This window comes from Staurois parvus, unplaced genomic scaffold (genome assembly GCF_062004578.1).
Source record: "Staurois parvus isolate SC_StPar_1 unplaced genomic scaffold, SC_StPar_1.0 ptg000564l, whole genome shotgun sequence".
In the NCBI taxonomy this organism is placed as follows: Eukaryota; Metazoa; Chordata; class Amphibia; order Anura; family Ranidae; genus Staurois; species Staurois parvus.
The window spans coordinates 3312501-3325624 of NW_028318360.1; the positions used below are offsets into that span (position 1 = coordinate 3312501).

General features: G+C 42.7%; 1 protein-coding gene and 1 pseudogene across 1 annotated transcript in view; both read left to right on the forward strand.

Annotated features, from left to right (window-relative positions):
* The window catches only part of GRK4 (G protein-coupled receptor kinase 4), a 327280-nt gene that overhangs the window by 116397 nt on the left and 197759 nt on the right, over nt 1–13124 (forward strand). The window lies entirely within an intron of this gene.
* On the forward strand, nt 5061–5178 carry LOC149450707 (U2 spliceosomal RNA; annotated as a pseudogene).

Consider the following 13124-nt stretch of genomic DNA (forward strand, 5'->3'; position numbering starts at 1 on the left):
TGGGATTTTTTAGCAAAGACATGTAGCGGAATATATTTTGGCTTACATTTATGACCATTTGATTTTTAACATTTTTTTTATTGGGCATGTTTAATATTCCAAAATATTGTTTTTTGTTTTTTTTTCTCAAAATGGCCGGTATTCTTTTGTTTATAGTGCAAAAAATAAAAACTGCACAGGTGATCAAATACCACCGAGAGAAAGCTCTATTCGTGGGAAAAAAAGGACGTAAATTTCATTTGGGTGCAGCTTTGCATGACCGCGCAATTGTCAGTTAAACTAACTCAGCGTCATAACGCAGAAAATGGCCTGGTCAGGAAGGGGGGGGGGGGTAAATCCTCTGGAGGGCAAGTGGTTAAAGTGGGCTTTTACTTTGTCAGCACTGTCCTACATATATCAACCTGCTGGTGTGGTAGGTTCATTTGGTGTCAGGACATGTGGAGGAAATTGGATTGGAAATGTTTTTGTTTTTGTCATTACTACCTCCTATAATAAAGCAGTTCACACCTTAACCACTCTTCCTGTTGTAGGCTTCACATCTTTACCTCCTTTCCTGTAAAGACATGCACAGTTTAAAGGAACTCTCACTAAAATTAAAATGCTAAAAAAAAGTGACTCTCCAAAGAAGTTCTGAAATACTTGCCCAGGGGTGTGGAAATTTCTGAAAAAATATACTTTTCCAGGGACTAAATCGGGGTCTCAATCTACTTGTCCCTCATAACAAACTACTTGCCCAGATAAAATTTTTTTTTTTTTTTCACCAAAACTGTATTTAAATCTGAGGTGCTTTTAGGAATGTCGCGTGCGAGAGGTGAAAATTGGCAATCTCTGGGCTGTTAGGCCGTACCTTCTATGTATGTTGTACCTTAAAATACATGTATACCCAGTCACTAAAATCTCTTAACATGTCTTATTTCAGAAATAATTAAAATATTTTTAAATCTGCAGTTTTCATTCAAATAGGAGAAGGTGAACCTGCTATAAAAGGCGCTTGTTCAGGCACTTCCTCTGATAAGGGGACAACACTTTGTTCCTGTCTCTCAGTTGTGCTCCTGCATTGTCACCCTCTCACATGCTCTCAGTGTACACTACAGACGGCTGTGGTGGCTTATATTACACAGGCATGTTTTGCTGTTATCACGGGAAACCCGTTCCCTGACCAATGCTGCACAGCAGTTGCTGGAGTCCATGTAGACAGGAAGTGGCTGGCAAGGAGCTTCAGGAGGTCATAAAAAAAGTGGAAAACCTATGTTTTATTAAAAAAAAAAAAAAAAAAAATATGTATGTATGTGTATATGTATATATAATATACTATATTGCCAAAAGTAACGGGACACCTGCCTTTACACGCATATGAACTTTAATGGCATCCCAGTCTTAGTCTGTAGGGTTCAATATTGAGTTGGCCCACCCTTTGCAGCTATAACAGCTTCACCTCTTCTGGGAAGGCTGTCCACAAGGTTTAGGAGTGTGTCTGAGGGAATGTTTGACCATTCTTCCAGAAGAACATTTGTGAGGTCAGGCACTGATGTCGGATGAGAAGGCCTGGCTCGCAGTCTGCCCTCTAATTCATCCCAAAGGTGTTCTATCGGGTTGAGGTCAGGACTCTGCAGGCCAGTCAAGTTCCTCCACCCCAAACTCACTCATCCTTATCTTTATAGGCCTTGCTTGCACTGGTGCGCAGTCATGTTGGAACAGGAAGGGGCCATCCCAAAACTGTTCTCACAAAGTTGGGAGCATGAAATTGTCTAAAATGTCTTGGTATGCTGACACCTTAAGAGTTCCCTTCACTGGAATTAAGGGGCCATACCCAACCCCTGAAAAACAACCCCACACCATAATCCCACACCACCAAACTTTACACTTGGCACAATGCAGTCAGGGAAGTACCGTTCTTTTGGCAACCGCCAAACCCAGACACGTCCATCGGATTGCTAGACAGAGGAGCGTGATTCATCATTCCAGAGAACACGTCTCCACTGCTCTAGAGTCCAGTGGCGGCATTCTTTACACCACAGCATCCAATGCTTTGCATTGCACTTGGTGATGTAAGGCTTGGATGCAGCTGCTCTGCCATGGAAACCCATTCCATGAAGCTCTCTACGCACTGTTGTTGTGCTAATCTGAAGGCCACATGAAGTTTGGAGGTCTTTAGCTATTGACTCTGCAGACAGTTGGTGACTTCTGTGCACTGTGTGCTTCAGCATGCGCTGACCCCTCTCTGTTATTTTAACGTGGCCAACCACTTCATGGCTGAGTTGCTGTTATTTCCACTTTGTTATAATACCACTAACAGTTGAGCGTGGAATATTTAGTTTCAAGGAAATTACACGGATGGACTTATTGCACAAGTGGCAACTTATTATGGTACCATGCTTGAATTCACTGAGCTCCTGAGAGCGACCCATTCTTTCACAAATGTTTGTAGAAGCAGTCTGCATGCCTAGGGGCTTGATTTTATACACCTGTGGCCATGGAGGTGATTGGAACACCTGAATCCAATGATTTGGAGGGGGGACCCAATACGTTAGACTTTTTATAATCCACTGTACACACACTCTGTATTGTCAACACACCCGTTAAAATGATAAATCATTTCAGAACTTTTTCCACCTTTTTAATGTGACCTATAAACTGTACAACTCAGAACAACAAACTGAAATCTTTTAGGTGGAGGGAAGTAAATATAAAAAACTAAAATAATATGGTTGCATAAGTGTGCACATCCTTAAACTAATACTTTGTTGAAGCACCTTTTGATTTTATTCCAGCACTCATTCTTTTTGGGTATGAGTCTATCAACATGGCACATCTTGACATGGCCATATTTGCCCACTCTTCCTTGCAAAAATACTCCAAATCTGTCAGATTGCGAGGGCATCTCCTGTGCACAGCCCTATTCAGATCACCCCACAGATTTTCCATCGGATTCAGGTCTGAGCTCTGCTTGGGCCATTCCAAAACTTCAATCTTCTTCTGGTGAAACCATTCCTTTGTTGATTTGGATGTATACTTTGGGCCATTGTCATGCTGAAAGATGAAGTTCCTCTTCATGTTCAGCTTTCTAGCAAAAGCCTGAAGGTTGTGTGCCAATATTAACTGGTATTTGGAACTGTTCATAACTCCCTCTACCTTGACTAAGGCCCCAGTTCCAGCTGAAGAAAAAAACTCAAAGCATGATGCTGCCACCACCATGCTTCACTGTGGGTATGGTGTTCTTTTGGTGATGGGCAGTGTTGTTTTTGTGCCAAACATATCATTTGGAATTATGGCCAAAAAGTTCAACCTTGGTTTCATCAGACCATAACACATTTTCCCACATGCTTTTGGGAGACTTCAGATGCGTTTTTTTGCAAAATTTAGACAGGCTTGGATGTTTTTCTTCGTAAGAAAAGGCTTCCGTCTTGCCACTCTACCCCATAGCCCAGACATATGAAGAATACGGGAGATTGTTGTCACAAGTACCACACAGCCAGTACTTGCCAGTTATTCCTGCAGCTCATTTAATGTTGCTGTAGGCCTCTTGACAGCCTCCCAGATCAGTTTTCTTCTTGTTTTTTTTCATCAATTTCGCAAGGAACGTCCTAGTTCTTGTTAATGTCACTGTTGTACCATAATTTGACTGTCTAAACTGTGTTCCATGGTATATATAATGCCTTGGAAATTATTTTGTACCCTTCTCCTGACTGATTCCTTTTAACAATGAGATCCATCTGATGTTTTGGAAGCTCTCTGCGGACCATGGCTTTTGCTGTAGGATGCGACTAAGAAAATGTCAGGAAAGACATACTAGAACAGCTGAACTTTAATTGGGGTTAATCAGTGGCACTTTATATGATGGCAGGTGTGTACTGACTCCTATTTAACAGGATTTTGAATGCTTAATTCTGAACACAGCTACATCCCCAGTAATAGGGTGTGCACACTTATGCAACAACATTATTTTAGTTTTTTATGTTTACACTTCCCCACAAAAGATTTCAGTTTGTTTTTCAATTTTTCAATTGAGTTGTACAGTTTATAGGTTACATTAAAGGTGTGAAAAGTTCTGAAATGATTTATCTTTGTCTCATTTTTTTCATCACAGAAAACTGACATTTTAACAGGGGTGTGTAGACCACATTATTTTAGTTTTTTTATGTTTACTTTTTCCCCCTAAAAGATTTGTTTGCTTCTCAATTGAGTTGTACAGTTTACAGGTTACATTTAAAGGTGGAAAAAGTTCTGAAATTATTTATCTCTGTCTCATTCTATCACAGAAACCTGACATACACACACACAGTGGATATAAAAAGTTTACACACCCCTGTATATGTATGTGTGTGTGTGTGTGTATGTATGTGTGTGTGTATATATATATATATATATATATATATATAAAATTGTTTATGATATGCAATACTTCAGCAAATTAAATGTCAATCCAGTAAGGTTTACACATACTTTACTAATCATTTTTGACAAGAGCGTACTTTACTCGGCATGCTGTAGATTCAAAACAGCAAAGAAAATTAAATATAAATATAAATATACAACTCCTTCCCCCAACCCCCCCCCCCCCCCAAAAAAAAAAATATGCGCGTGCAAAGCTTTTCCAGTGCTGTTCTTCGTGCGTAATAAAGTCAGGCCAGAACATAATGCCACTTGTCACAATGCTGGCAATCCAGCTTAACTGATGGATTCAGATGTCATACTGGTAATTAATGAAAGACAAGTGAGCACACTTGTGATTGTGATCGCTCTCTGCTAGGGGTGGAGTGTACAAGTAAACACTGGAGCCTTATTGATAGGAGAGAGGTTAATCAAGTGCTAGCCAAGAACACTGTTTGATCACAGCCTATGACTAAAACCTCCATTAAACATGCTCTACTTCCTATGTTAACTACATTTGTTATGTTTTAAATTGGACCTCTGTTTAAGCTGGCCATAGACAGCTTGAATTTCGGATTTTTCTTGCTGAGTTAGGTGAAAGTAAAGCAGTGGGTGACCCTGCAAGCACCACCCTGCTCAACAAAGTTGATTAGAGAATATACTGAGCCAGGTAGAAAATGGTATGGTCCATCACTTCTCGGCCTTTTGGCTAAGATCAAGTGTAGTATCTGTTCTTATCAGTGTCCAGTAGGGGTGCTCCTCGGTCATTCTAGCTTTGCGGGGATGACTGGTTGTATAGTACCCCTGCTGGAATGATGGGGGTCTGGACGGCTAGTACCGGGGGGACAGAAAGCGTGGTGCCCACGAGTAGCTGGGGCCCGTGAGTAATTCTCCCGAGGAGAAAGGACCCAGTTCCTCCTGATTTGGACGGATCTACCTTGTCTGGCCAGGGGTCGGGAAGGCAGAAAGTCCGCAAACCAGTGCCCCCTGAGTAGTCGCCTCAGGGGTGCCACTAGTAACACCTGGGTGTGGGACCCCACAGTGTGAAGATGGCACATGGTCACTGTGTTTACACTTTTTCTGCACAGCGCCCTTAGGACCAGGCCTTTTGGCTAGGACCAGGGCAATTTTTGCTACAGGCCTCAGGGCCTGGTCTGTGCACAATTTGGCACGACCACTTTTTTATTTTTTATTTATTTAATTTATTTCACCTCCCACGTTTTGTCACTTTTTCTTTACTTATGTGTGTGTTTTCTCACAGGATGGAGGGTGTGGGTCCTCGGGCCTTCCCTGAAGTCTAGGGGGAGGATGTGTGGTCTTTTGGTTCCTTCCTCCCCTGTCCCTAGGGGGTTTTCTCTTCGGGAGAGCCCCCTGACCAAGTACTGGGTGTCTGGCTTCAGCTGGACACAAGGAACAGTGGTCCACCAGGCCTTTTGGCCAGGAGGACCAAATGGGAACCTTGTCCCTGTCAGGAGCTTCGTGCCCCGGGGGATCAGGGTAGTGGTCCATCCCCTTCGGGGGAAGGACAAAGCACACCCCTAAGTGCACTTTTTCGTGTGGTGTTGTGCACTTGCACATTTTTTGTGAACACTTACGGGTTTTTCGTTTAGCTGCACATTTGCGGACTTAAAAAAAAAAATAAAAAATGGTATGGTCCAACAGTATCCGCATCCAATCAAGTGCAGTCACTGATCAGGTATTCAGGCAAACACGAATGCCGTAGCTGTTGAATACAATAGCCATCAGTGAAAATTCCTGTATGTTGCTGGCAAATCGAGATGTGTATGGGCAGTCTAAGGCCCCATGTGTACTTTTTTCCCCATAGGGACTACAAATTTTTCAATACGAGGGCCACGTTGTATTTTTTAAAAGATTCATGGGGCAAAAAAAATCCCCATTATAGTCGTCCCTTACATCAGGGTCTTCATCAAAGTCCCCCCTTACATCACAGTCCCCATCAGTGTCCCTTTTTACATCAGGGTCTCCGTAAATGTCCCAATCAGAGTATATTTTTACATCAATCCGTTTTTACATCAGGGTCCTCATCAGAGTTCTTCCTTACATCAGAGCCCCCTTTAGATCAGAAGAAGAAACCATAGGCAGCCTCTGCTGACCTGAACCTTCAGTCTGTCCACATTTGAGGGCATACCACTGATCTAGCTGCAGGCCATAAGAAATCTTGTAGTGGACCGGATGTGGTCCTTGGACCATAGTTTTGAGGCCCCTGCCATGGAGCATAAAAAGCAGGTGTATTTTTGCATCAATGGCAAATCCATTCCCTATTTGGATAATGATGTCATCCAGCATACCTGCCCCAGCCAACATACAACGCCAAGTGGGTGAGTCTCTGCATCGGTCTTTTTAACAAACCTGAATACTGGCTTTTTAACGGTGAACGGCTTCTTTTCCTTTTTCTTCAAGACTAGTGTGTTGCACAAGGAGTGGTTCTCGAGTGGTTTGAGTGGCACCCAATGCCGGAGGACTAGGGCAGGGGTCTTTAAACTATGGCTCTCCAGGTGTTGAGGATCTGCAGGTCCCATGAGGTCTTGCAAGACTCTGACAGCCACAGGCAAGACTTGCAGAGGCATGATGGGGCTTGTAGTAGTTCAACAGCTGGAGGGCCATAGTTTGGAGACCCTTGGACCAGAGGGTTGTCCATGTAGCAAAATACAACTCTCTTAGTATAATTTCCCCTTTGTTTACATTCAGCTGCGGGCTGGGGAATCGCTTGTCCAGCAGCTAAGTGGTGCTTTGGAGGAGTCATTGGATGCTACGAAACTGCTGCCTGCAGGCATCCTAGCAACCATGAGCCCTGTGCTAGGAAGCTGTGGCATTCATGACGGCTTCCCAGAGAACAATGCCACTGTACACTGGCATCTATGAGTATGCCAACTCAGATTTGTCCTTAATTACTATCAGTTTGCTTATCTGTAAACTGGCAGGAATTCTTTTTGAAACTGATGGAACCATAGCAACGGAACTGCCAAAATTATGAATATGGGTTGGATTTTCATTTGAAACTGTTTAATGCTTTACTGAATTAAATGAAGAGGGTTAGAGCCTGGATTTGTGGTTGCTAGGATGCTGTCAGGCGGTGGCTTATTAGCAACCAATGACTCCTCTCTGGCTCCATTTAGCTACTGGCTGGAGGAGCTGCCTAGCTGAATGTGAACTAACGGGCAGGTATACTAAGGGGTTGTGTCCAGCTACAGGGATAACCTTCCCCCTCTATAGTCCTCCGGCACTGGGTGCAGGCTCCCAAAACTCAAGAACCTCTCCATGTGCAACACTGTAGTCTGTGGGGAAAAAAAAAGGAAAGGAAGCCTTCAATATTAAAAAAAAAAAAACAATATTCAGGTTTGTTGAAAAGAAAAGGGGCCATACCACCAGAAAAGTGTTGTAAGCCTTTTATTATATTCCCCTCTAAATGTCATCTAGGTCGGGTATTGTCAGTTTTCTTTTAGCGTGGCTTCTTGCAAATATGTGATTTAGACTCTTTGGTTTGCTTTGGTTAATTTAACACTGTGAAAGGTTGTTTAGCCGTGTTTTTCTTTCTGTCACCTGATGTGCCCTGAGCAGTGCAGGTGAGATGCGATTCTGCAGGTCCGGTTAAATGATGGACGTTTGGCGGGTTGGGCACCTCTTGGTGGTAACATGACGGCCAGTGACGACACGAGCATGTGTATCATTTGATGTTTTGTGTTGGCGGTATTGTGGCGCTCACAATTTATCTATTGTCCCCTGAACATTCCAAATGTCTGGCTGGCATTGACACCGTGCTCTGTCTCCCTCACCTTCCTGCATGTGACTTAGCGGAAAGTAATTACCTCGTGAGCACGGAGAGCCTTGAACAGGCTATATCCTGGGCTATTTATTTTCTGCTACAACACTGGTCATGAGAGGAGGTTTTGTTCCTACTTGGCCCACTCCATGCAGCTGTGGAGGTGTTTTCCCACAAGAACCAACAGTGAATTCAGTGAGTGCTGCACTGTCTGACGTCAGGGGCTGACACCACTGAACAATGACTGGCTCAGGGAACCCTCTGCTGCATGCGCCAAGCATTAACCCTTCCAGCCACCTGCTCTGCAATGTACAACATGACGGAGATGGGAAAGGGGCCTGCAACCTTCCAGGGGCTCTTCCTTTCTGCTCGGAGTGTGAATGCTGTTTAGCTTCACCCAATTCCTCGTATTGCCCTTTTATTTTATTATTTGCCGGCATAAAGGGCTCATGCACACAAGCATAAAAATAATGCTGCATTCAGATCTGTATTTTATTTATTTCAGGTACTTGTATAGCATCAATTTACAAAGCACTGTACATATACATGTGTACGTAATATATAGATAGATAGAGAGATAGATATAGATAGAGAGATAGATATAGATAGAGAGAGAGAGACAGAGATAGATAAATAATAACAGTCCCTAACCGTTAAGGGGTGTACAATCTAGGATCCCAAATTACATTCATACATACACATATTAGGGACAATTTAGACAGGAGCCAATTAACCTACCATCATGTCTTTGGAGTGTGTCTGCTTTTTTTGCTTTGCTCATTTTTTTGGTGTTCAACACTTGGAGTCTGAGAAAAACACAAATATAAAAAAAAGATTTGCTGACCTTACCCATATAAGATATGTCTGTAAATGTTCTCTAAATATGGCTATATACAAGTCCGTACGAAAGCAACTTAGATTTTTTGCAGACAGATATAGGCATAGCCATAGTCCAGTGTCCTGTGGAACAACAAGGCACGCTGTGCCCGGGTAAGAAATCCTCATGGATACCGCTGTGCTGCAGGTGACACCACTCTGCTGGGTCTGGAAGCTGGCTGTGTGTGTGTGTGTGAAGGATTCATGACAGAGGGCTGGAATGCTCAGGCGCGATGACGTCACTGGATGAGCCACGAGCATACGCACAGCGTGTCATAGGTTTGCGATTGCTGCTCTATGAATTCCAGGGAATTTGCTATATGCTTTTGTGAATTGTGCCTTATGGGGCTAATATATCACTGTATTAACCGCTTAAGGACCGCCCTATAGCAGATATACTACTACAGGGCGGCACCTGTGCGCAAAATCACGTGTGATATTTTGCATTTCCGGGTAGGGGGCGCACGCCGTACCCGCACCGCCATTTGCGGCCGCAGATGTCAATCTCCGGGTCCCAGACAGTAATTACCCTCCGACGCCCAGTGATTATCGAGCATTTCCGACAGGGGAGGAAGATTTTGTTCACAATCTTCCTCCCTGTCAGCTCGAGCACTGCTGAGGATGGCTGTGCGCAATACAGCCATCCCAATCAATGTGCTTACAGTGAAGAATATAACCACGCCCCCTAGTAAAACACTCCCAGCACACAGTTAACCCTTTGATTGCCCCTCACATTAACCCCTTCCTGCCCAGTGCCATTGGTACAGTGTCAGTGCTTTTTTTTTTTTTAGCACTGATCTCTGAGATGTCAGTGACACCAAGTTAGTTCCCCCCCAGTGTCAGAATGTCCATCGCAGTTCTGCTAAATGATCGCCGCCATTATTAGTAGAAAAAAAATCCCATTATATATACCGCCATTTGTAAATGCTATAACTTTTACATAAACCAGTTAATTTGCATGTATTGGGATTTTTTTTTTTTTTTTTAGCAGACATGTCGCAGAATACATTTTGGCCTAATTTATGATGACATTTTTTATTTTTTTATTTGTTTTTTACTGGACATGTTTAATAGCAAAAAGTCCAAAATATTTTTTTTTTCTCAAAATTGTCGGTCTTTTTTATAGCACAAAAAATAAAACCGCACAGGCGATCAAATACCGCCAAAAGAAAGCTCAATTTGTGGGAAAAAAGGACAGAAATTTCATTTGGGTGCATCGTTGCATGACCGCGCAATTGTCGAAGTAACGCAGCGATGTATCACAAAAAATGGCCTAGTCATGAAGGGGTGGTAAATCCTCAGGAAGGCAAGTGGTTAAAGCGGAACTAAACTAATAATATACAAAATGGCTACCATTTAGCTCTTTATTGCACGAGCTGCATGTTCTGTCTCTTCTACAATAACACCGTCACCTGCCTGCTCACAGCCTTCTGTTGAATGTACACTGAGCTGCGTATATGTGGTGACTTGTGTTTTTTGCACTGGGTAGACACACAGCTCCGCATGTAATCCCGGCACACTGCAGCTGTGCCGGCGTGACTGACTCCTGTGTGTATACAGAGAATCTTGTCATCATCCGCCAGCCAATCAAGACGCCAAAAACCCATCACCTGAAAGTAACTCAGGGAGAGTTCGTCTGAAGTGAAGTCCGGAAGTGACGAAACGCGTTAGTGGAGGTGACGTCAAGACGCACGAACGCAAACCGGAAGTGTCGCCGTTGCCATTTTGTTGGTTACCTACACATGGTGTGTGCCAGTGTTTGGTAAACCTCTACAGAAAACCTTTTGTCAGAGCTGGAAGTTGGTTACTATAATGTAAGGCACTATTACATTTTATCTATGCTTGGAGATCTGTCTTAAGACTCTTCTTGTCTTTGTGAGGACCTTGGAAGGAGTATACATAAAGGAATAATGGAAGATTATGGTCCCTTATGGTCGATATGTGCATAATTACTCACAGAGGGTAATAGTACCTAGCACTATTGGGTGTTGTCCCACGGAGTGTTCACAGTGTTGCAGTTGATCACAGAGTGTTCACAACTTGGGGTGTAGTGTATGTGTGTGTGTATATATATGTATGTGTATATGTATGTATGTGTGTGTGTATATATATAATTTTTTTTTTTTTCCTTTTCACATTTTTTGCGTGATTTTATGTTTGCACAATATTGTTTTATTTTGAAAATGTAAAAGGTAATGCACTATGGTGTATATTTTCTGTTTTGAGGTATCATTGGATTAATAGGAGTTAATCCTTCTTACTGGATTGAAATTTGGATCTTTGGACTTTATTGGACAAATGTGGGACTTTTGTTGAATTGGACACTTTAAGATTTATGAACTTTATTTAACTTTATTTATCTGTATGTATATTTATTTATTTTATAGATAGTATTTCACAAAAAGGTTTAATGTAGTATACTTTCTAGGGAGAAAGTGTGACTTTTTGGTGGGTTCACAGAATAGGAGGTTATTAATTGAGTTGTTTAATCATGCATAGCTGGAAAACTACTCCAATTCTTTTATTTCATGTTTTTTCTCATGGTTACTATGAAATTGTGTGAATGCATCCATGCAGTGCATGTTATCTCAGCTTGCAGAGCTTGGATTCATTGAATGAGTTTACCGAAAATGTAAATATTGCAGAATATACAGCCTCATGCTACGTAACTAAGCTCCATTTAATGCTTAATAAAATGAATTATTAACGACTTGCCCTCCAGAGGATTTACCCCCTTCCTGACCAGGCCATTTCTTGCTTTACGGCGCTGTGTTACTTTAACTGACAATTGCGCAGTCATGCTACGCTTCACCCAAATGAAATTTACGTCTTTTTTTTCCCACAAATAGAGCTTTCTTTCGGTGGTATTTGATCGCCTATGCATTTTTTTTTGCGCTATAAAAATAACGACAATTTAGAGAAAAAAAAACTATTTTTGACTTTTTGCTATTAAACATGTCCGGTAAAAAAAAATCAAATGTCCTCATAAATTTAGGCCAAAACGTATTCTGCAACATGTCTTTGCTGATACTGTACTGATACTGGTACTGATACTGTACTAATGGCACTGGGCAGAAAGGGGTTAACATGAGGGGTGATAAAAGGGTTAACTGTGTGCTGGGTGTGTTTTACTAGGGGGCGGTGTGCTGGTGCTTCACTATAAGCACACTGCTTTGGATGGCTGTGATGTGCACAGCCATCCAAAGCAGTGTGCCCGAGCTGACAGGGAGGAGAACTGTTAGTAAACAAAACCGTTCTCCTCCCTGTCAGAGATCTTTGGTAATCACTGAGCACCGGTCGTGTTATCACTGGCTGGGACCCGGTGATTGGCGGACGGTGATGGCGGCGCGGGTAGGGCTCGCACGTGCCTCCTACCCGGAAATGCAAAATCACGCGTGTGTGTGTGTGTATATGTGTGTGTGTGTGTATATGTAGATATATGTGTGTATGTATGTATGTGTATATATATATGTGTGATTTTGTGCACCCGTGCTGCCCTGTAGCAGTATTTCTGCTATAGGGCGGTCAGGAAGCGGTTAAAGTGTTACTGAACCCACAACAGTACAATCAGTCTGTATATGCAGTAAAGCATGATTGTTATACTCACTGTGGAACCCAAGGGGTTAATCCTCTGCATTGTGTTAAAAGGCCGTTTGATCCTCCATTCTCTGCCCCTCCTCTTTTTCAAATGTCCACGCTGATCAGACAGACTGAACCCGTAGCCCTTCTGCACATGCTCAGTTTAGTGTGTACTGCTAGAAAGTTTTTTTTTTTTTTTTCTTGGGAGTGTGTCTGGACAGTGCCTATAGGCCCTGTGCTGATCACATGCAGAGGGTCAGGCCTTTCACATCCTCCTAGCGCAGAAAGAAAACTCCTCCTACAAGCTTTAACCAGTGCTCTGCTGAAGTCACAAGACTGCTCTAACTGCTGATGAGAAAAGGTATTTAGCAGTTTATATTTACTAAAATAATTGCATTTCCATGTTCTGTGTACTGTGAGAGAAAAGATACAGTGCATGCCGGGTCCGCGGAGACCGGATATAGTAAATGCAGGGTTCGGGGAGACTGGATATAGTGAATGCGGGGTCCGCGGAGAC